This window comes from Gopherus flavomarginatus, chromosome 1 (genome assembly GCF_025201925.1).
Source record: "Gopherus flavomarginatus isolate rGopFla2 chromosome 1, rGopFla2.mat.asm, whole genome shotgun sequence".
Classification (NCBI taxonomy): Eukaryota; Metazoa; Chordata; order Testudines; family Testudinidae; genus Gopherus; species Gopherus flavomarginatus.
The window spans coordinates 24280036-24305694 of record NC_066617.1 but is presented as its reverse complement, the minus strand read 5'-3'; the positions used below and the strand labels follow the sequence as shown (position 1 = coordinate 24305694).

The 25659-nt window shown below is 43.4% G+C and overlaps 1 pseudogene; it reads right to left on the bottom strand.

The window, feature by feature from the left end:
• Positions 1-24103: 24103 nt before the first annotated feature.
• Positions 24104-25342, bottom strand: LOC127040175 (F-box/LRR-repeat protein 21-like; annotated as a pseudogene).
• Between the last annotated feature and the right edge of the window lie 317 nt (positions 25343-25659).

Sequence of the window (25659 nt, the reverse complement as noted above, 5' to 3'; positions counted from 1 at the left end):
GTAGCTGGGACCAAGAATGTGGGACATGTCCATCCTACCCTTTATGAATGTATTAAGTAAAGATAAAAAAATCTAGTGTTGACAGACCCCAAAAGGTGATAATACAAACCCAAACCTGCAAACACGCTCACACCCGAGTACCATAATTCAAATGATCAGTGCCATTAAAGTCAATGTATCGACTCACCATGAATAAAGTGCTTGGAGGATCCAGCTCTGTGATCTCAGATGTGTAAACTATGATATAGCTAGCAATGAAAGGAAAGGCGAAAACAAAGATTCTCAAATATTTTAAAAATCAGTTTTAAATAATGCTGTTTTTATTCACACAGGAAAATGCTGTTGTTTTGTTTTGTGGTGTGACTGCCATAATGCTTTAGGTATCTCTCTGTTTCAAAAAAGTACTTGAAAGGCACATTAATTTGCCAAACAGAAATCACATTAAAAAAGTGAAATGGAAGAAACAAAACAAATATTTCTTGACAGCATCAGTGACTGACTGTCTTGTATGGTATCTGTTTGTATTTTTGCCTCTGGGAGATAGAAACCGAGCTCTTTGTCATAAAGTACAGAGAGACAATTATTGTTAAATGTAGGGATAATTTGGGACTGGAATAAAACCCTGAAAAAGTTGATACACAACTGGAGTAAAACCCTAAAGCTCTTTAAAAGGTCTCACATTTTGTATCTCTCTTCTGTCCTAAAAACATTGAAATATCATCCTCACCAGCAGTATAGAATCAAATAAAGAATAATAATATTGGCAAAAAAAAATAAAAAATCGCTGCTTAATTCTAGGTTCCATACTTAGTCATACAAATAAAGGATCAGATTTGCAAAAATGCTGAGTGCCTTCAATTCCCATTGACTTCAGTGCATGTTACTGGATGCTCATAACTTTTGAAAAGATGACCACTAATTTAAGTGACTCAATATGGATGTAAAGTATCAGAGGGGTAGCCATGTTAATCTGGATCTGTAAAACCAGCAAAGTCCCATGGCACCTTATAGACTAACAGATGTATTGGAGCATGAGCTTTCGTGGGTGAATACCCATGCATCTGACGAAGTGGGTATTCACCCACGAAAGCTCATGCTCCAATACATCTATTAGTTTATAAGGTGCCACGGGACTCTTTGCTGCTAATATGGATGTAGAAGTCTAACATTAAGCAACTGGTTTTGAAAATCTTGGCCAACAGCCATAATCTAAGTGTGCAAGTTCTTTATCTGCTATCCACTTTTCATGAGTCCCTTATTAACATAAGCAACTGACACACCATTCCCAGCTGTGCCATTTCCAGAAGGCAAGACTTTTGGGTTGCTGTTACAGTGACAGATAATTCAACATTGCTTGATCTTTCAGCTGTTTGCAGACCTACATATGCCTCCTTTCCACATAAACCCGTTTTTCTCCTTGTAGGCTATGTAATATGTATGCTGTATATTTTAGGTGTTGGAACATGTGAAAATATGCGTGCTTGTCTGGCACGGAGGGAGAACAGCCAGGTGAAAAGCTGAGCCAGCAACCTGATCAGATGAATATCTTGGTCAGCAACCTGATCAGATGAACAACTGAGTTTGCAAACTAATCTTAGCATTAGGTAGAAAAGTGTTTATACAGTATAGAATAAATAACTTTGGGACAATGTATTTAAAGCGAGCACCTAAATGTGGGGGGGTGCTTGCATTTAATCCTATGCTGTGGCCTGTTTTGGTGGACTGATCACTTACTGAAGTGGCAAATAAATGACATCCTTCTTCAGCTCAGAGGTCTGTCTGTGAACCGTGCATTCTGGGTAGTGGGAAAAAGAACCAGGCAACACTCCCATGTTTTCCTGTTGTGGATATTTTGCATACCACATACAGATTCACTGAGTTAGCAGAAAAGCTGTAGATCGCAAAGCCACAAGTTCCATATCAGTTTAAGCTTCTTTCAGTATTAATTTGCTTGTGTTCCTCATTTTGGGTCTGTGTCTCTGATTTGCTCCTGGGAAGTCTGAAATGTGTAGTGACTCCCAAAGGGAGTCATTATAATAATGGAATTTTGCCAAAGTAAGGACATCAAGATTTAGCCCAAATATAGCTTACTGTGTACAAGCAAATGTTTTTAAAATCAAGTTTAATTTTGGGGAGAAATAATACAAATTATAGGTGAGAACAGATTCTTGATTTTTCTGTTGGGTAGATCATATGATAAACTGGATCCTTAATACAATTCCCATCGTTCCTAGCTGAAGCATCTGCCTTCTAAGGTATTCCTGTTCCAAATAAAAATTTTGAACCAGGAATAAAATATTTAAAGGGAGGGAAAGAGATTAAGAGAAATTTAGAAGATGAAATATATTTAAATGAAAACAAGTTGGAAATCCACCTGTTAGCTGTGAACTGCTTCCTTAGAAGGAAAGGCTCAAATCACTAAACTCAATTTATACTGGGAAGTCACAGGGCACAGCCAGACTCAGTTAAAGCTTACTAGAAAGTGACAACTTCTATTTTGAACAGCTCTCTGCAACTCATAGATTAGCTATCATTGGCCTTGGGAGATTCTATTGTGTGTGAAAAGCTGCTGCTATAGACCTAAAATTATGAGAGCTATCAGGTATTCCAGCATAATTATATTTTCAATTGACTGTACCTAAAAAGATAAACACCTGGTGTTCAGTCATAGCTCTCATCAGAATAATCAAGATAGTATTTCTGTTACTATATACGATGATAACTACATGTTGTCATCCACTTCAAAATATATAGAATTAATATAACAGGCAGAGCTAGGCAAATAGTACCAAAATAGTTTTGTGAACACTTTCATAAGCAAATCTGAGTTAACCACAGGGATGTCCTATTAGTGCGTTGCATGTATGCAGTATCTGCTGGCTTATTCCTAGAAACTGTTGTGAATCCAGAAAGTTTCACAAAGCTGAGCACGAACTATTACTCCTCTGAACAGCTGCACTGCAAAGTGAATTATTTGCTATTGAGCATAATCCTTGTTTAAAAAGTAGAAGACATCCTATAATGGAGCAGAAAAATATTCCTGTGGCTCAGGGGGCCAATCATAGACCAAGAACAGCAAGCAGCCAATAAATAAAGTGAATACTTGGTTGTACAAACCATTTGGAAAGTAGTTTCAAAAAAGTACCATGGTAGAAATCAGGATCCATTTGTTGATGATTTATTAGTAGGAAAAAAATTAACTGAGGGCCAGTGCCGGGTTTACAATGGCACCAGTGACTCCATAGAGCTGGGCCCATGCTCAGAAGGGGCCCTGGCCTACTCCACTTGCACTGCGCCCCGAGACCCCATTCCTCCCCTGACCCACCACTTGCTCCTCTTGGCCTGCCCACCGGCTGGTTGAGGGCTCCTCTACGTCCCCATCAGGACCCTAGTGCACCTCTGGGTCCAGGCCTGCGGGGCTCCACCTGGCCCCCCCAGAGCTAGCCACTTGGGACTGGTACAGAAGCCTGTCCAGTCTCAGCCTGGGGCGGTGGGGAATGTGGAACAGTGTGGTGGACTTGGCTGGGCCCCTCCAGGCAAGTGCGTCGTGAGGGATCCCAGCTGGGGCAGGCCTTGATCGCACCACTCCTGAAAGGACAGAGCAATTCCCAGCCCCGGGACCAGCCCTGGTTGCACTGCTGACTCAGCCCAGCAGACACAGTCACCTCCCAGCAGAGCTGGTGAGTGCAGCTGGGAGGCAGGGCATGGGGGAGTGGGTCTCTGGGGAGTCTGGGGGGGGATGCTGGGCTGTGAGAGGGCGGGGAAGATGTGTGTTTTGGGGCAAAAGAGAGTGGGGCTTCTGTGAGGGGTGCTGGGCAGTTATGGTGGAGCTGTGGGCAGGGGAGTGCTGGGGCACGGATGGTGTTGGCAGGGCACTGTGTATTTCTAGGGCAGGTTGAGGGGGGGACACTGGGCACAGTAGGTCTGGCAGGCTCTGGTCATAGGGAGTTGGGGAGGTGTTGGGCAGGGGGCTCTGTGGCATGGCATGGGCCTGCCCCTGAGGGGAAGGGACAGGCTGGCATCACAGGGCCACTGTTCGTCTGGGAACTGCCGGTTTGTAAATAGTGCCCTCGCACTGGGCTGGGCAGAGTGAGGCTGCCCCTGCCATGCCATGTCCCTGGCTGGCCCCTCAGTCTGGGGACTGACCTCCCCGCACCATGCTCCATTGCCTCAATGGGGGCCCTGTCATAACCTTAGTCCCAGATTTGGACCTTAGCGTCCAAAATATGGGGGTTAGCATGAAAACCTCCAAGCTTAGTTACCAGCTTGGACCTGGTACCTGCTGCCACCACCCAAAAAATTAGAGTGTTTTGGGGTACTCTGGTCCCCCTGAAAAACCTTCCCTGGGGACCCCAAGACCCAAATCCCTTGAGTCTCACAACCAAGGGAAATAATCCTTTTTCCCTTCCCCCCTCCAGGTGCTCCTGGAGAGATACACAGACACAAGCTCTGTGAATCCAAACAGAGTGACTCCCCCTCTCCGTTCCCAGTCCTGGAAACCAAAAGCACTTTCCTATTCCCCCAGAGGGAATGCAAAATCAGGCTAGCAAATCCAACACACAGATCTCCCCAATTTCTTCCTCCCACCAATTCCCTGGTGAGTACAGACTCAATTTCCCTGAAATTTCCCAGTAAAGAAAACTTCAACAGGTCTTAAAAGAAAGCTTTATATAAAAAGAAAGAAAAATACATACAAATGGTCTCTCTGTATTAAGGTGACACAATACAGGGTCAATTGCTTAAAAGAAATATTGAATAAACAGCCTTATTCAAAAGAATACAAATCAAAGCACTCCAGCACTTATATTCATGCAAATACCAAAGAAAAGAAACCATATAACTTACTATCTGATCTCTTTGTCCTTACACTTAGAAACAGAAGACTAGAAAGTAGAAACTACTTCTCCAAAGCTCAGAGAAAGCAGGCAGACAGAAAACAAAGACTTAGACACAAACTTCCCTCCACCCAGAGTTGAAAAAATCCGGTTTCCTGATTGGTCCTCTGGTCAGGTGCTTCAGGTGAAAGAGACATTAACCCTTAGCTATCTGTTTATGACACGCCCCCCAAATTGCAGACAGTGGGAAGCTCACTGGCGGCGATTTCCTTCTAAAACTTGAAAATAAACAGATTAATACAACACATGCACCGTTACATATACCCCAAAGTATATAACTAACAGACTTCTACATTTTAAGAACACTTTTTAACTACTGAATTCTGGGAAACTCTCACGGGAGAGTGCATCAGCTACTTTGTTAGAAGCTCCTGTGATGTGCTGAATTTCAAAATCAAAATCTTGGAGAGCTAAACTCCAACGAAGAAGTTTCTTGTTGTTCCCCTTGGCAGTATGAAGCCACTTTAGTGCAGCATGGTCAGTTTGTAGTTGGAACCGCCGTCCCCAAACATATGGGCGTAGCTTTTCCAGGGCGTACACAATGGCATAGCATTCCTTTTCACTGACTGACCAGTGACTTTCCCTCTCAGACAGTTTCTTGCTGAGAAACACGACAGGATGGAAGTTGTGATCTGTTGCTTCCTGCATGAGCACTGCTCCTATACCACGCTCAGATGCATCCGTGGTTACTAGGAATGGTTTGTCAAAATCCGGGGCCCTGAGCACAGGGTCAGACATGAGCGTTGCCTTAAGTTGGGTAAAGGCCTTTTGACACTCATCAGTCCACTTAACTGCATTTGGCTGGGTCTTTTTGGTCAGGTCGGTCAATGGGGCAGCGATTTGGCTGTAGTGTGGTACAAATCGCCTGTAGTATCCGGCCAAGCCCAAGAAGGATTGGACCTGTTTCTTTGACCTTGGGACAGGCCACTTTTGGATAGCATCCACTTTGGCCTGTAGGGGGTTTATGGTTCCTCGACCCACCTGGTGCCCCAGGTAAGTCACTCTGTTTTGGCCTATTTGACACTTTTTGGCCTTAACAGTTAGTCCGGCCTGCCTGATGCGCTCAAAGACCTTTTCCAGGTGTAGTAGGTGTTCGGGCCAGGAGTCTGAAAAAATGGCCACATCATCAAGGTAGGCAACTGCAAATTCTCCCAGTCCAGCTAGTAGACCATCTACCAGCCTCTGGAAGGTGGCGGGTGCGGCAGGCTCTGGTCATAGGGAGTTGGGGAGGTGTTGGGCAGGGGGCTCTGTGGCATGGCATGGGCCTGCCCCTGAGGGGAAGGGACAGGCTGGCATCACAGGGCCACTGTTCGTCTGGGAACTGCCGGTTTGTAAATAGTGCCCTCGCACTGGGCTGGGCAGAGTGAGGCTGCCCCTGCCATGCCATGCCCCTGGCTGGCCCCTCAGTCTGGGGACTGACCTCCCCGCACCATGCTCCATTGCCTCAATGGGGGCCCACAGATATGTTTGGCACCAGGCCCACAGAACGTTAATCTGGCTCTGCTGAGGGCCTGATTGTGGCTGACCATTACCCTGGTGTACAAAGGAGTGGAGGCTGATAACAGCCTTCCCTGCCTTGCATGGCTTACATAAGGGACAGTCACTGTTGCAGAAGGGAAGGAGAATACCTCAAAATAAATGATTCTGGATGCTTTTGTCTTCCCCACGGAGCCATCTACATCAAGGGGATACCCAACTAAGATCCAGCTTAGCTTTCTAGCCCCTTTGCTAGGAGCTGTAAAGGAGCCAGATGTCTAAGAGAGAAACTGGCCCAGTGTCTTCAAATGTGCCACTATAAGAAAGGAAACACACTATGAATACTCCAGAGCACAGGAGAAACCATCTTCCCAGCTACCTTGGATAGAGTCCTTTCCTGTGAACTGCCTAACTGGTCTCTGACCTCCTTGGATTCCATCCTAGCAAGGTCAATAGATGATATGGCTCCTAACAAGCCCCAACTGCCAGTCAAACCCAGGCATTGAACCCCTCTTTCAAATAGGGATTTTGCAGGTTGCAACAGGCATACCAGTCCCTGAAGGTTCAGCCCTTGTCTGCTGCCCCAGCCTATAGTTCTGTATTCAGGAGTCAGACCAGTGGACCACTACTTGACAAAGTGAGGATATGTCTGCCTATGGTCAGTATAGCTGCATACTGTAGACACAGTATACACCGACAGAAGGGGTTTTACTATCAGTGTAGGAACACCACCTCCCTGAACGATGTTAGCTGTGTCAACGGAAGCATTCTTCCATTGACATAGCTGCATCTACACTGGCCTGATGTAGCCAGACTAGTATAACTTTCAAGGGAGACCAAGCTCCCTTCTCTTGCAGGTCTGTGCAGATGCAATCTAAGCCCTGTTGTTTTAAAAGAGAGGAAGCTACTGACAAAGGGAAGTTCTCTGTGGAGGTCTCCTGAGTTTGGAATTTAATCTGACATAGCCCAAGTTTGTTGACTTTCATACCCATCTGTTCTGTCAGGTACTTGCAGATACTGAAAAGCTTGAAGTAGCTCTTAGAGATGAGGGGAGTTCATGATTATTTGGGTCTATCTGAGCTGAGTTCTTTGCTTATGTACTTGAAAATTATATACCTGCATAAAGCCTGAAACACTGAGCAATAAAACCACTAGAAATGAACAGCCACAGGCAGGACCGGCGCTAGAGTTTTTCACGCCCTAGGCACACGGCCATTTCGCTGCCCCGTGCGCCGCTCCCGTGGCTCCGGTGGAGCTGCCGCAGCCATTTCTGCGGAGGGTCCGTTGGTCTGCTGCTCCGGTGGAGCTGCCGCAGCCGTGCCTGCAGCAGCTCCACCGGAGCCGCGGACCAACGGACCCTCCACAGGCACTAATGCGGCAGGTCCACCGGAGTCGCCTGCCATCCCCCCCCCGGCAAAATGCTGCCCCCCGAATATCCTAGCGCCCTAGGCAATTGCCTAGTTCGCCTCAATGAAAGTGCTGGCCCTGCCCACAGGCATTGGATCGGGCCTCTGCAACTTAAGACAGATGTTTTGCGTACAAATCTTAAGAATGTAGAAATAATAAAACTGAAAATAAAATTGAGTGTAGCTCTGAGGTGTCCTTGGAAAACAGAAAATTGATAAAGGATAAAATCTGTAAAGGATTTGAAGGAGTTCATTTATGCGGGAGCACAGTCTTTGATCCTGCTTATGCTATGGGTCTTTAGACTTGAAAGAATCTTTGCAATAGAACAAATGTTTAAGACTTAAAGTATATTTCAAGCCAATAAAATCAATAATTTCATAAAGACATATTGGAGCATAAGCTTTCATGGGTGAATATCCACTTCGTCAGACGCATGTGACATGAGTCTGATGAAGTGGGTATTCACCCATGAAATCTTATGCTCCAATACGTCTGTTAGTCTATAAGATGCCACAGGACTCTTTGCTGCTTTTTACAGATCCAGACTAACATGGCTACCCCTCTGATACTTAATAATTTCATAGTTCACACATTCTTAACTGAATTCATTTTACAGCCGTCATGACATTAGTATAGATTGACCAGAGTCGCGTGGCAATTCTCCAGAAAGGGCCATGTTTTGGGAGTTTAATGTACCCACCCTATGCACATCCACATCATATATTGTTTGAAAGCTTATTTTATGTATGCTTAGATGAGTTCTGATGTGGTGCTGTAAACTTGTAGGTGAAGTGAAACAATGGTCCCCCAAAATGAGAAAGTGTCATTCTTCACACAGTTCCAGAAACCCTGTAATATGTGTTTGGTTTTTACTGTGTACATTAATTTCAACACCTTAATGTGATGTTTATTGGTCAAAGATGCCAAACAGCAATGTATTAAAAGATTTGCACTGGTTTTGCATGGGCAAGTATTTTTTTTCATAAATGAAGCTGTTAAACATATGGCAAAAATGCTGAATATCAACAAATTTCAATGTACTAACATGAAATGTTTTCACATAACATAATCTTAATTGTCAATGTATCTCACACATGACTATAATAGTTTTCTGTATTTGTAATTTAAATTTGCTGACCAGATCAGTCTCACACTGAAGGTTGTGCACCAGTACCTATAGGTTGCACGCCCATAGTTTGTAATGCATAGTGGGTAGATATAAATGTGAATTCCTAATGTAATGTTTCTCCCTTTGTAGCATCTAGTCTATCTGTTGAAAGGTTTTAATGTGTAATTTCCTATGCTTTCTGTATTAGCCTTTGAAATATTCTAGAAACTAGCTTTTTAATTCAGTGACACACACAGATCAGTATTAGTGTTAGAGATAACAATACACAGCTTCATATTATGAAATACAAAAGTTATGAGAGAATTATTCTTAGTCACCCAATAGGACAGGGACTGGCAACCTTTGGCATGCGGCCCATCAGGGAAATCCGCTGGTGGGCTGGGCCATTTTGTTTATTTGCAGCATCCTCCGGTTTGGCCAATCGCAGGTCCCACTGGCCGCGGTTAGCTGTTACAGGCCAATGGGGGTTGCGGGAAATGGCGTAGGCTGAGGGATGTGCTGGCTGCCACCACCCGCAGCCCCCATTGGCCTGGAATGGACCAGGATGCTGCAGGCAAACAAACCGTCCCAGCCTGCCAGCGGATTTCCCTGACGGGCCGCGTGCCAAAGATTGCCAGTCCCTACAATAGGACCTACGCCTATGTCTTCCATGATGATGGAACAATGATAAGAAAAGACAAAGCTAAATTAGGCTATAAGCTGGAAGCTAAAGCTGAAAGAATCCATGAGCTAAGATCCTGCAAGAAAGAAACCACAGAGTGTGTCACACGGCAATAAAAAATGTGGCATGACTGTGGCTGGCCCAGGTCATGAGGCTCAGACTATGGGGTTGTACAACTGAAGTGTAGACACTGGGGCTCAAGCTAAAACTGAGGCTCTGAGACCCCATAAGGGGAGTGAGTCTCACAGTCTGTGGTCCAGCCTAAGCCTGGACATCTACATTACTATTTTTAGTCCCATAACCTGAGCCCTGTAAGCTTGAGTCAGCTGACCCAAACTCTGAGCTTCAGTGCCATGGGCATGTTATTGCAGTGCAAACATACTCACAGTGTACATTAGAGATGCCATAGCTATCATTCAAAAGATGGCTGGAGACAAATTCCACACATTCGATGAACTGGCTGCTGAGTTCTTGAGGCAGGTCATAAAAGGATTTGACAAAGCTAATTCTATAACTGAAGTGTCTGATAGATATGATAACAGTAACGCTGTGAAAACTGCAGGAGAGCACCAGACACTTTCACCAGCACTACACTATTTTCCATCTGATAATGCACTTTTGTCAAAATAGAAATGGTTTGTGAAAAAGTGTCAAATTCAACAAAAATGTTAATGAGATAAATATGATCTCAAAACATTTTGTATCAATACTGTCAAAATGTTTTATTTTGACAAGGTAAAATATTTAGTTTAGACTTTATCATTTCAATTCATGCAGATGTTTATATTATATTAAAATGTTAATGCAATATTATATTTATATTATAATATATAATTGTAATATAATATATATAACATATTTAATATCTTACATACAGATTATATTTAATGTTATTATGGGTAGATATTATCAAAATAAAACAATTTGATGTTTCCTAATCAACATTTTTCAGAATTTAAATTTTGTGGAATTTTTTGACATTATGACTGATTGTTCCGATCTGAAAGGAAAACAAGTTTCAAAATGTTGGAATTTCCTGTGGAACAGAAATTTTGTTTTCTGACCAGCTTTAATTCACAGGGTCTTTGATGCTCTTCTCATATCAGTGTGTACAGGGGTTTCTCTCTCATTATTTAGGTCGTTGTAGCACCTCACTGATATCAGGACTTCACTGTACATACATATTGTAATGGATAGTTCCTGATCAGCAGAGCTTATAGTTTATATAGATGAGACAAACACAGGCTGGGTGGGGATCAGAGACACAGTCGTAAGGTGAAGTGACTTGCCCAAGGTGATCAGTCGTAGAGCTAAGAATAGAATCCAATTCTCCCATACAGTAACTTCTTACTTAATATCATCCTGTTTAACATTGTTTCATTGTTACGTGGCTGTTCTATTAGACAACATGCTCATTTAATGTTGCGCATTCTTCGGTTATAACACCCTTCACTCCCCCCCCAGCACCTCCCACCTGCCGGTGAGTCCTACAGGCCTCCCCCCTCCTTCTCTGTGCTGCCCGCCCACTGCAATCAGCTGTTTTGTGGCATGCAGGGAGGCTGTGAGGAAGAGGGCAGGAGCGAGGACATGGTGCACTCAGGGGAGTGGGCGGAACTGGGTGAGAAGAGGCAGGGTGGGGATGGAGGGGGATGGGAAGAGGTGGGCGGGGGTGGCCTTGGAGGAAGTGGTGGAGTGGGGGTGGGGCCCGGGGCAGAGCTGGGGGTCGAACACCTCCCGGCAGTTTGAATAGTCAGTGCTTGTGGCCCCAGAAGCCTATGGCTGTCTCCAGCTCTGCAGGGATCTAGAGGTCCAGTGTTTGTTGTGTGTCCTGAGCGTACCATCTAACCTGGCAGATTGGTTCCCTTAGGAGACGATTGGTATCCCCAGCACCCGTGGGGGGGGCGGGGCTGGGGGGGGGCATTCAGTAACTAACTTGAGCAGGCATTTGTGTGATCTGCTGCTCAGAGGCTAGCAGAGAATCCCCATCGGGTGCTGGGGAAGGATGCAGCACAGTGTCCCTTCCCATGTGTGGCTTCTTGCCTGCTCTGCCTGGCTCCCATGTTGAGCCCAAACCCACAGAGCTTGCACAGGGAGAACTCTGCAGGAGTGGGGGTTTTGTTGGCCCACATCCTCACCACAGCTCTGCTGCCAGATGTTACCGAAATATTCACTTGCCTAGTCACAGCTGTGAGTCAAACCACACAAAACTGGCATAAAGAAATTTACCGAGGGAAAGAAAAAAACTTTCGAGGTGGGAAAGTTCAGCAAGAACAGCAAGAGGAGCAGCGGAACGGTCCACCCACTTCCACCCTCCAACTCCACCACCTCAGCCAAGCTTCACAATCATCATTGCTGAGTACAGTATTAAACTGTTTGTTTAAAATTGTTTAAAACTTATACTGTATATGTATATAATGTCTTTTGTCTGGTGAAAAATATTTCCCTGGAACCTAACCCCCCCATTTATATTATTTCTTATGGGAAAATTGGATTTGCTTAATATTGTTTCACTTAAAGTTGCGTTTTTCAGGAACATAACTACAACGTTAAGCGAGAAGTTACTGTACCCCCAGCACTAGCCCACACTGCCCCCTGTGGAGTAACCCCTTTGATATCAATACAGTTACACCAAGTAAAATTGGTGAGTTAAAGGAGAATCAGATCCACTTAATTTAGAGAAATCCCTTCCTCTGCTGACTAGGCTTAAAAAAAACCCCTTTTAGTTCTAGTCACTGGTTTAGTTAAGTCACTGATCTAATCTTTCTGGGAAATGTGGATTTCAGCTGAACAATTTCTATTTTTGCTTGACCTTCTGGTGTTCTATAATTTATATGTATAATAGCTACTGCTTTATCATGCTTGACAACAAAGTATGGGGAACCAGATCTTAATGCATGTCATTTTATTAGTGATAGATATGTTAAGGCCCCTTGTATAATGTACATCTAGATAGTCTGACAGAGATGTATTGAGAATAGGTACATTTCAGCATTTAATTTGTAATCTGCAAGAGCAGTTATCAAGAATGATTTCTAAGTATTTTGGCTTCTTTCCTGTAGATTGGCAGGGAGAAATTAGAATCACCACATTCGTTGGAGCTCACAGAGTATTTATAGGCCATCTTTAGCTGAAGTTAATTTATATGTAGGTGCTCTGTTTGTACAGGCATATTGGGAAGATCGCTGGCCAACGCTGGTGAGCTAGCTAGGTAATTTCACTAGCTGAGAAGAATTCCATCTTGAAATCTCATTAACTTGTTGTGAGTGGCTATCCTCAAAGTTTATCTATTAACACTAAAAATGGTGCATTCATATATGATAAGGTTGTTACACATGCCAACAAAAGCAAAGACAATCACACAGTTAGTCATTGTCACTTTATTATCATCTCTAAGGTTTTGGTTGAAGTTTTTGCCTTGCCTTTGTTTTAATACCCTCTTAGAAGTTGGATAAAAACAGTTTAGCAGATGGAGGAATAGCCAGTAGCTGCTGAAGGGTTCACATCTGAGTGGCCAGCAGAAATGTGAGAAGGATCTTGAGCTGTACTGATTGGCATGCACAAAGGGCAGAGGCATTCCCTTTCCACTATGATGAATACCCAGAAAGGGAGACCAACGCCCTGATGTGGAGAAGTAGGGAGAGTGTGCTTACATCTAGAGGAGAGAAGAAGCCACTAAAGATTACATTCCCTCAGCGTCTGAGTCCCAGAATAGGCCATTACAAGGCTGTAGTCAACAGTATCTTTCCTTGGACCTCCTAATCTATTCGCTGTACTGGAAAAAAGAACAGCCTTTGGGGGTTTTCATCCTCCGAGCCTTATTTCTACCAGCCAGCCAGGGTCAGCCAGCTGACAGCCCACATACACTCATTCATTTTTCCCCATGGCCTGAATTACAACATACGGAAACTATTTGCCTTTCTTTCCCTTGGAAGAGTTTAACATCGACCACTGTGTAAATGAGAGAAGAGAGCCAGGGGCTGCCTGAAGAAACTGTGAGTCAGGGCTTCCCCTAGGGGAAAATTAAGCCACTTTTGACCCTGAAACACAGCAGATTTATCTGGATGGAGGATCCACAGACTTGGCCTGTGAGTTGCCCAAATATTAGAACTGAATGTGCAATAAAAAAATTGAGTAAAATAGTGGCCCTTGGCTACTGGCCTGCTCTGGGGCAGTGTGCAGCTGCAATGTCTTAAACAAGTGTTCAGCACAGCATTGTGCGCCCTAGTGCTATGGCAGCCAGTGGCCAGGCTGTGCAGAGCTTTGTATTGTTTTAATAGGAGCTCATCCAAGTCTCAGTGAGGCAGCTGAGATGGCTGCAAAGGCAGAAGCACCAGGGCACTTCTGTTGCCAATGTGTTCTTGCCACTGTGCTGTCCTTTAGACCAAGCACACAGAAGAATCCTGGCCACCATGCTGCCTTTGCCAAGGCAGAACTTGGATGGCTGGATTTGTCCCAAGAAGGAAAGATGCTGCAGGGTGTCTGGAAGTGGGTGAAATGCTTCTCTCTCCATTGTATTACACAGAATGCCCCAAATTACATGTATGTGTAACAGAACCGTAGTGCAACGGCAGAGTCATGTCATAACTGATATATGTCGCTGCCAGGATGCTGTTGGCATCATTTGCGTAACCATTTTAGCTGTAAGGCTAATACAGCCTAGGGCATTACTTGACTTGGACAAAGGTTGAGTTTAGGTCAGGCTTAGTTAACACTACCTAGCAAAACCTGACCTAAACTCAACCACTTTAACTTGGTTAAATCTCGACTTGCAAAAATCAAGCTAAAGGTGATACTCTGCAGCAATACGAGGGAAAGTGTTGAGTGTATGTCCTGCTTAGCAAGCCCATGTTAGCTTAGCCTGATCTAAACTAGACCAGTTTTCCTAGTCTAGGGAAGTCTAGAGTTGTATTATATCATTGGGTTTGTTTCTATTCTGCAAATAACTCTTCATTTGGATGGCATGGCACAGTGTTTTCCAGGGGCTTTCTATATCTGTGTAAACATGCCCTCTTTTCACTGTAGCCCACAGATTCAGGTTAGCTCCTTGGGATCAAAGATAGGCAAGCAGAGAGGGGATGATGTCAAGTGAGTCAAATGACTGTCATTGACATTCTGGAGGCAATTAAACTCATAGTGTACGGCTTAAACTATGTTGTGATTTAGCTTAATGAGAGATGCTGAGGACATTGGTATAACCTTGCAAAGTGCTGAACCACTTCCCAAGCGATGCTGTTAATTTCAACCAGGGCCGCCCAGAGGATTCAGGAATTGCCACCGAAGACCTAGCACTTTGGCGGCGGGTCCCAGGGCAGAAGGACACCCCACCCCACCGCGGGGTCTTTGGGGCACTTTGGTGGCAGGTCCTGGAGCAGAAGGAGCTCCCATCGCCAAATTGCCACTGAAGACCCGAGGAGAAGGAAGCTCCGGGGGCCCGGGCCCCGTGAGAGTTTTTCAGGGCCCCCAGAGCGAGTGAAGGACCCCACTGCAGGGCCCCAAAAAAAACTCTCATACGGACCCATGTGGGGCCCGGACCCTGGGGCAAATTGCCCCACTTGCCCCCTCCCCCACCGGGCAGCCCAGATTTCAACTCCCATTGCCTTCAATGGGAGCTTTGGATACCCAGCGCCTTTCAGAATTTAGCCCGGCTTTACTCCGATGAATATCCTTATTGTAAAATGGGCTGTGCTGCATAATATTTGTAATCTAATACCAGGTTTTTGTTTTTTACAGCGTTGGAAGAGAAGCTTATGAAAATAAATGTTTGCTAAATAACATTAGTGTGTGCAGTCTTCAAATAAGCAGGAATGACTGGAAACCATAAGCTGTATTTTAGATAAAAGGAAAATTATTTTCCTTTTAAAGTAATATTTTTGGAGGAGAATGCTGAAAATCATAAGATTGCTGCAAGTGTGTTTCAGCTCAGGGATATAAAATGAAGAGAAATGTATATCTGAAAATATATAAAATAAGCACTGTTGCTTCTCTATCCCGGTCCCAGCCACTCTAGCACGCCCTGCTCTCTGAGGACTAAATTATACCTGTGCACCTTCCCCACCCAGAGCAAGTGAGCAGAGAGTAGGTGGGGAATGAGAGGAGCCTTTCGCCCACTCTTCCCCACTCTGGCCAGCACTGCTGAGCCCATTTGTCAGTGGGTGGGAAGGAAGATAATTTGCTGCTGGGATAGGCTAGCAGCAAATTACTACTCCCCTGGAGCAAGAGCAGAATGAGAGAGCGGAAATTGTGTTTCTGAGGGGTTTCTCTGAGGTACCTGGAGCTACCCCTAGGGTGGTGTAGTTTATGCCTGCACCTTGCTCAGAGCTGTGCCTAAATGCACAATCTAGCCCTAAGGCACTCCACACAAGGGAAGCCACAGACATCAAGAGATGTGAATGGAGAACCACTCTACTCAAAGGGCCGGATTATGATATTCTCTCTCATACTGAGTAATACATTACTCTGTCACTATTTCTACCTATTTCAAAGGGAATTACTGGCAGAATAAAATACTACTCGCCAAGCAAGGACATCAGAACCTGGCATTTGTTGCCTCTCTCTGGGCCAGGTTGTACTATCCTTATTCATGCTGAGCAGTTCCTTACTGCTCACGCTGCAGTATCCTTTGCTATCAACGGTGCACAGTTTATACATAAACTAGAGCTGATCAAAACTTTGGTGACAAAACCATTTTCTTGCAGAAAACGCTGCTTTGATGATATTGGAAGATTTCATAGGAACATTGATTTTATTGTTTTTTGGGGGGTACTGGAGGAGTATGTGTACTGGGCTGGATATCTGGGGGGGATGCTGCAAGGGGTACCTGTGCTGGGGCACTCATTGGAGGTGGGGGGCAGTGTTACCTCCTGTCATGGTGGCAGGGTGACTGGTACAAGGCAAAGACCCCATGCCAGCCATCAGTCAGTGCCTCCCGGCAGTACCCACTCCCAGGACTGGGAACTGGGGTTGCAAGGAAATGGGCTAATCAGCTGCGGATGCAGGGGAAGGACCAGTCAGGAAACTGACCAACTGGGGCTCTTTCTGAGCTGCAACATCTGCTCTGCAAAAACACAGGATTTTGACTCTCATTTCAAAAATCCACCTGGAAAGAGAGGGGACTACCAAAACAGAGGTCATGTTCGGGAAAACCCAGACACATGGTACCTTAATAAAGCCTCAGGCTAACAATTTCTTATGGAATCCATGACTATATTGAGAGGAGACTGCCTATGTTTTCTATTCACATTTTTGTTCAGTAACACATTTGATTGAACTGTAATAACTACTCTCAAAAAGAACCTTGCCAGACAACATTCTTGTTCATTGCTTCTCTCTTTTAATAAAAAGAGCAAGCCTTGAAATATGTCAGGGGATAGTAACCCATAAACACTTCCAGGGTTATGTTCTCCTCCTTTGTATTGTCTGTGTAAATAGACCATTGAAAATCAATTAACTAAAAAGGTCTTTCATCATCTCTGGAATTCCAACTTTGTTCACGTCAGTATTTACAAAAGGTCTCACTGAAGCAGCAGATTCTTGAAGGGTTAATTGAAATTCAGAAACTACTTTATACTGATTCAGCAGACTTTGCTCCAAACTTCAAAGGAAACACAATTTACCACTTTGTTCTTTTATTTGTATATTTTTAAGTAATCATTTTGCTCCCAGCAAAGGAAGTGAAATGTAGGAGGTCCCCGGATCTAGTCAAAATAAACTTTGAGAGTCACTAGTTATGTGAAGTTAATAAAAAAGTTAAAATCCCTTTTCATGTTTGCTTTTTATTTAATTGTATTTTTACTTAATTTCTTAAAATGTATTTACTTATTTATTGTACAGCACCATTAGCTTTTCAAACAAAACAAAACAATGGGCCAGAGGAAAATCTGAAAGATTTACCATGTACTAATCCCAGATTTATTCTACCCAAAATCTTACATCAGCATAAGAAAATGGAATATTTGCTCCAGGAACAACTCTGATCCATGCCTTTCGAAGGCAATAGAAAGGCTCCCATTGACCTGAGTGGATCAGTACCTGTGATAAATGAAGGGGTGGGGGGTAGTTCCCTTTTATGGACACCCAGCCAGCTAGTTAGCTACAAAATCCCTTTTAGTAGCTGTTCTCTACTTGCTTTACCTGTAAAGGGTTAAAAAGTCTGACTGCATGCATAGGTAAAAGGAAGTGAGCGGGTACCTGGCCAAAAGAATGTACCTTCCTGGGTTCTTACAGGGTTTTTTATGCACTTGGTGATGGCAGCATCTACCCATCCAAGGTTAGAGAAAAGCTGTAACCTTGGGAGTTTCATACAAGCCTGGAGTGGCCAGTATTAATTTTTAGAATCCTTGCAGTCCCCCACCTTTGCACTCAAAGTGCCCGAGTGGGGTATCAGTCCTGACAGTACCCTAGTGAAATGCTTATGTAGATTATCTGCCCTACATATAGTAAATTACTTGACACACCCAGCACAATACACAATGTTTCAGGACTTCACTACTTCGTCCAGCCTCAGCACTGGGTAAGGTGACCAGATAGCAAGTGTGAAAAACTGGGACAAGGTGATGCGTAATAAGCACTTATATAAGAAAAAGCCCTGAATATTGGGACTGTCCCCATAAAATTGGGACAACTGGTTACCCTAGTGCTGGAGGATGGACTTGATGACTTCTTCAGGTCCCTTTCAGCCATACATTTCTATGATTCCTTTGTCTTCTATGCTTTAGAAAGGTGAGATCATTATAGAATGTCAGCACAATGCAAGATGCTTTAGGTTGGTATCTTGGTGGTGTCTATACTTTGGCAAAATGTGAGAAGAGGTTTGTGGGAGACCTCTTGGGGTACAGGAGATTTTAAATCTGGTTGAGGGGATTGATCTAAATCTTCCAAAAGTTTCAGGTTTAGTTTGGTGTCTGCTGAGCTCCAAGTTGACCTTCACTTTCAAAAAGTGGTCCACTGGTCTCTGGTACAGAGTGCTTAAAATGAGAGTTATGTGGGGATATTTATGTGGAAAGCAAAGATAATATAGTCTGGCTTTTCTCTGACTGAACAAAAGGAAAAAAAGTAACTTTTTCTTTTATTGTTATTTATTGTTTGTATTACTACGTCACCTAGGAGACCTTGTCCTGGATAGAAATCCTATACTATACATTAGTAGAATAAATTACTAAATTTTCCACTTTTTAGCCATGCGGATTTTACCATTACAGCTTTCAGGATGAGTGGAAAGCTGTAATTATACATTTCCTGGTATATTTAATCTTGTGTGGGTGTACGATTTGCTTCACCTTTTCTCAACTTGTGATTCTTGAAAACTAGAATCATAGATTATTAGGGTTGGAAGGGACCTCAGGAGATCATCTAGTCCAACCCCCTGCTCAAAGCAGGACCAATCCCCAAATTGCTCCCTCAAGGATTGAACTCACAACCACTGAATGGTGCAATTAGTAATACTGTTATTGGATTCATTATTTTTGCTCTTCTGTTTTTTATAAATACAGGTTTAATTATCCAACTCATAATTTTTAATAACTGACATTAAAGTGTAACTCTGCAGTGAAAAGGGATTGTGTAAAAATTACATCTTTTTACTCAACAGATCTGCTGTTTGTGAGTGCACACAACTTACTTCAGTGATTAAGGCTGGGACTTTCAACATAGCACCAAGATCCCATTGAATTTAAATGATACTTGGGCACATAAATCCCTTAAGATCTTTTAAAAATCCCAGCTCAAAGTATGTTTTACTGCCTTTTTAATGCTCCTCTCGCTTTCGTTGGTGGTAACAGTGTACGTACACTTTGCACTGATTTTGCCATGGCATAAATGACTACACAGGATGCAGAGTGGTGAATCCAAAGCCGGGTGAGTTTGCAACAACGGCCATTAGAGAGAAAAAAAGAACAAAAAGTCAAAATTTCCATGAAACAAAAATCCCCCCCTTTCCTCGCAAAAGAAGGTTTTGGAAACATATAAATGACATTATTGAAACACTTCCTTTTGATAAAGACGAAGCACTTGGTTTCAATAAAGTTGATATAATAGGATTTTTTTCCAGGGGTGTCCAAACTGTGGCTCATCAGCCACATGCGGCTCTTTTAGGCTTGCCGAGTCTCCCTCTCCATCCCCATTCTCTGCCTAGCAGACTGTGTGTGGAGGTGGGGTGGGGAGATTTAGGACTTCTGCTCTGCAGCAGGGTGGTGGGGCTAGGGCAGGGGTGGGCAAACTTCTTGGCCTGAGGGCCACATTGGAGTTGCGCAACTGTATGGAGGGCCGGGTAGGGAAGGCTGTGCCTCCCCAAACAGCCTGGCCCCTGCCCACTATCGCCCCCTCCCACTTTCTGCGCCCTGACTGCCCCCCTCAGAACTCCCAACCCATCCAACCCTGCCTTCTCCTTGTCCCCTGACCCCCCCAGGGCCCCCTGCCCCTAACTGCCCCCCAGGATTCCACCCCCTTATCCAGTCCTCCTGCTTCCTGTTTCCTGACTGCCCCAACCCCTATCCACACCCCTGCCTCTTGACAGCCCCCCCAGGACTCCCACCCCCTATCCAACCACCCTCTGCTCCTCGTCCCCTGACCACCCCCTCCCAGGACCCCCTGCCCCTAACTGCCCCCCGGGATCCGACCCCCCCGCTCCTACCCTGACTGCCCTCCTGACCCCTCTCCACATCCCCACCACCCAACAGAACTCTGGGACTCCCACTCTCAACCCTCCCAGTTCCCCATCCTCTGACTGCCCCTCCACAAACTCCACCCCATCCAACTGCCCCCTCCTCCCTGATTGTGCCCCAGAACCCCTTGCTCCCTTACCCACCCCCCACTCCCCGCCCCCTTACCAGAGGGAGGGAGGACAGAGGGGGAGGGACCAGGGACTAGGCTCCCCTGCTGGGAGCTCAGGAGCCAGGCAGGATGGCCCTGCAGGCCAGATGTGGCTTGTGGGCCATAGTTTGCCCACGTCTGGGCTAAGGGCTTTTGCTAGAGATGACTGTTGCCTGCTGGGGGGAAGCAGGACACAATTTAAAGATTCCCTTCAATAGCTTGAGTCATGCCCCCAAGCTCTTTTTACATTGATGAGGCTAAAATCAGCTCAGGCTGATATCTCTGCAGAGTATTCAGGTGGTGGGAGAACAAGTCCCTTGAGTTCTATTCCCAGTTTTGACACTGACTTACTCTATGACCCTGGGTCATTTCACTTTTATGTGCCTAAGGTCTGGTCTACACCATAGAGTTAGGTCTACGCAAGGCAGCTTACATCAACCTAACTATGGAAGTGTCTATGCTTAAATTTTGTTTCTGCTGACATAACTGCCCAGCTATGCCAACTTAATAACTCCACCTCCATGAGTGGCAGCAAGGTCGATGTAATTAGGTTGATGCAGTGTAAATGTAGACACTGCGTTACTCACATTAACTGTCACTGGCTTTCAGGAACTGTCCCACAATGCCCCACATTGACAGTACAATCGATACAGGCAATCCTGGAGAGGACTCACGCCGCCAACACCACAAGCAAAGTATAGACACTCATAAGTGATATAATTATTACAGTGACTGTATGCTAATGTAAGTTAGATCAGCTTAATTTTGTAGTCTAGACATGACCTCAGTGTACTTAGCTGTAAAACTGGTAGAATATCTACCATTTTCATGGGAGTGATTGGTAATATTAATTAATATTGGTAACATGTTTTGAAATCCCTGGATGAAAAGATACACGGTACAGTAATAAAGCACAAAGTATTGTTATGGTTTCAAGCCTTGTCAGCCAATCAATACTAACTTGCTTCTTAAGCATATAAGCTAAAACTGTTAATAAAATGGTGAAAGAAAAAATATTTTTTTGACAGAGCTCCCATTTGATTTATTTTGGTGTTCAATATAATGAACTGGTTATCTTAATTCTCAATGAACTAAAGTGACTAAAATTTGATCAGAAGAGTTTATCAAAATCAGTGATAAATAAGATTATTAAACCTAATGTCCCAGCCTCATTTACTTTTCACACACGAATTCACAAGAGCCAATGCAACATGAGTATTTAATAACATTGTGCTAACAGCTGTAAACACTATTTGTAAAGCTGACATTTTTTACAAATCTTAGAGCAAAATCAAGCCCAAGCCAAATTCAGTAAATATGTGGTTTAGTCTCCTCATCGTAGAAGCCTGTGGAAAATCACTGAATTGTGGAGGAGGGGTGTGAGGAAAGTTTGTGGATCAGCATTAGCAAGAAAGTCCAGAGCTTTTAAGCAGCTAGTGCAGCTATATGTCTAAAAGCCAGCCACTAAAAACCTCAGTATTTATTGCCCCAGGTGGTGGAACTGAAGTGATGCATAGGCTTTGTGCTGGCTGTCTGAGCAAGGAGGAATTTCACTATAGGCTGAAGGACTTCAGGTTCAGACTAGGGTGGCAAAGCCCTGCAAGAAAAGGAACAAAGAGAGGCATCTCAGAGACCACGTCCTGCGGCAGAGCCGAGCAGCATTTCTATTAGAGTGGGTTGCAATTTTTTTGCTGTTGAAAAATGGCTGTTTTTCCTAAATTGGGATTTTCATTGGGGAAAAAGGTATTTTTTTCTCCTGAATCATTTTTTTTTAAATGAAATTAGAAAATAGAGGACATACTTGAGTTCTTTTGTTTTCTACCCTTTTCTGCCCCTTGTTTCTCCCTTTCATTTCTCCCCCGCCCTTTATAGGTGCAAAATGAAAAGGAGTAAAAAAGGATGATTATGAAAAAAACAGGAAAGAGATTGAGAAAAAGGAAAAGCAAAATAAATAAATAAATAAATAACCCTCCCCCCAAAAAAAAACATTTCAGAAAAGCAAATTTTCTAACTCTAAAAATGTTGATGACAAAATCTGTAATTTGTTGCTACTAGCAGGTAGATAGACCAACAATGGTATGAAAGGCATTGCAAATGCATTTTATATGAATGCACTACAATTTACATTAGTGTACAAAGTAGGTCACCAAAAAAAAATACATGTACTACTTTGCACTAACAACCTTTACCCCATTCCACTTAGAAGTAAGATTGCCTTCTCCCGAGGAATTCTTTAGTGCTGATGTGCAACAAGAAGTCAATCCTGGAGTCCTTATTCAGGCAGCACTCCCATTTAGGTAGCAAGTCTTGCTAACTTAACAAAAACAGCTCACTATCCTCAACATACACTATAGGAGGATTTAGTGGTTAGGGCAGAGTTCTGCATGACATAGCTGAGGATCCCACAATTCTTAGGGAAGACTGAAGCTAGTTGGGCCCCTAGCTTTGGAAAAGCCTTGGGTTGCGCTAAGCTTTTAATTTTGTGCCAGGAAGGGAAATAATTAGAGCCAAGTGGTACACTCCAATCACATCCTGCCCCCTACAGTACCTGCATACTTCTATCGTAGGAAGAGAAAACAATGAACTATACAACACTGCCGTTATGGTATAACTTACTAATAGAGTAAAAATGAACCATAGAGTGCAAGTGACAGCAAAAGCTTTTTCTTTATTGTGACATAAACCCTTAATTTGCCACTATATTCAGATACGTGTACAAGCACATGAAAATAGATTTAATTAGCTGCACTGATTTCAGATTGCTGGAAATCATCAAAACACAACATCAAAACCAAACTCAAGATTTATCAGAGTTGCATACTTTCAACAGTACTTTATAGCGCAGAATACTGGGGAATGAGAAAGTCTGACATGGCCAAACTGTCTTCATTGCATACAATCTGCCTCAGAAAAATCCTCTGTATCTTTTGACCCAGAACAATCTCAAACCAAGATCTGTTGATACAGCGCAGTCAAAAGGATATGAACATCTTCATTGCCAGAAGGCGTTGGAGATGGATTGGCCATGTGCTTCAGCTGGAAATCAGTTCCATCACCAGAATAGCGTTAAGATGGACACTTGAAGGCAAGTGAAAACAAGGCCACCCAAAAACAACATGGCAAAGAGCTGTGAATGCTGAGCTGAAAAACCTGGGGCACAGTTGGGGAACCACTGACAGACTTGCCAGAAACAGACAGGCATGGAGGAGCTTTGTCGCTGCCCTAAATGCCAGAGGCGTAATGGAAACATGATGATGATGATGACTATTTCATATTATTATTATGATTCAAACTATTTGTTCTACGTATTCAACAGAAAATATTATTAGTGAACAACTGGAGAAAGTAACATTGCAAATAATACAATTTACCTGAACGTTCCAGGAGTCATTTAACTCCCCATGAAGCAGGCAAGCTTCACAGTCCCTTTAATCACACCAGTGAGACTAACAGTATAGAACACATGAAAAACCTTGTACTAACTGTGTTTAATGTAACAATTTAATTAAACAGAAGCCAAATAAAAGTGCTTAATTTAATTGGAGGAAGAAACACCTATAACCCACAGACATCCTTTCAAAGTGTCCACTGTTAAATATCCTATATTCTATTTTCTAATTTAATCTAGCATTGCCACACTTGAGCGCTTTGCTTTTGCTTCGATGCAGTTCATTAAACTTAGGAAATTGAAAATTTTAAGCGGTTTTGATGCTTCATTTTTGTAAGTCCTTATTTGCATAAAAAGCAACACCTTGATCCAATTTTGACCATACTAATATTTTCTGTAGCTAGTTTACCAGGTAGCCTCATAACAGGGAACCACATTCTTCCACGGTGTTTGGAGATTTCAGAATGAATTTGATCCAGATTGTAAAAATTATCTGGAATTAATACTTCCTCCATAATAGAAAGTAGGGTGAGCCTGGCTTCATGCATCTTTACAAACTTAATAAAATCTCTGCAGGTAACCTCACAGTCACCAAGCCCCATGGCTGTTAGGTTCTTACAGCATTCAGCAGTGCAAATGAGTTCATCGTTCAGTGGCTGAAGTCCATTAGCACACACCACCAATTCAGTCAACCTGGGGCAGTTCATTCCAGTATGACCTGGCATAGCTTTGCTTACTACATGACCAAGTAAAGGTGTGTAATGGGAGTTTTCGCTTTGAAAAATGTAACAAATTCCTCTTGTATAAAAAGGAGTAGATCACAAAATTGACTTTAGGGAAGTGCTTAACAAGTGCATCCCAACTTTGCTTTTAACTGTATGATATTCAATTTGTCCTGGATTTTCACTCACAATATCTATGCAAAGACATTCAAGGTCAATATGTTTCTCATACAAGGGGGACAGCAGCCTTTCATCACTTACTTTGTAATAATTCCAAGCCAGTTGCCTAAGACCATGACACTGGTCATCAGCACAAATAATTCCAGCAGGTGACGCACGAGGACAGCTGCTCATTTTTAGCAGTTTTAGAGTATCATTATTGTTAGAAACAAGAATGGATCATCAATTGGTGTGTCATCAGTTTTGATGGATGATAATGCTTTGGAATTTACAAAAACTACTGTCAGCGCTGATGCAAAACGAGCCTTAGAGACATTAATAAAACTTGGCTTCACTGATGAAGTCAAACCTAATGTCTTGATGGAACAATTCCCTAACTGAGAAAGGATGTCACAGGCAGCTTCTGCAAACTCACTACTACTATCAACCTTGAAGCTGACATACTGCAGATGATAGCATAATTATGATGATAATTTGCTGAATGAGATCAGGTTGAGTGGACTTTAAAAAAGAAGTTGCTGGTTGATTAAGCTCAACTTCAAACTTCCTTCACAAGTGAGGGATATGAAAAACTTCATTCCACCTTTAGCAAACAGAAGATGCCCATGCTCAATCTACTACAGGCAGGTACTGAAAAATATGTAAAACTATATGGTGTGGCAGGGTTACCCAGTTCATCAAGGTTTGCAGGCGAGACTTGCCAAACTCTGATCTGTACAAATTTTCTGCTTTTTTGTTCTATGTGGTGTTTGTAGAACTGGGTTCTCAACTTTAATGATCTGCCTGATTCTCTTCATCTTGAGAGCAAACAATTTCAGGTACTAGAGAGGTGTGATGTATTTAAGCTACAAAGCTTTGTGTATATTTTCAAGTACAGTAGATCAGTCAGCAGGCATGGGTTACATTATGAAATCAAAAGTTGGGAGTTTTTTGTTTGCAAAACTCCCTGATATCCTGGGAGACTTGGTTAGTCTTCTCCTCACCCTAAAGGACCT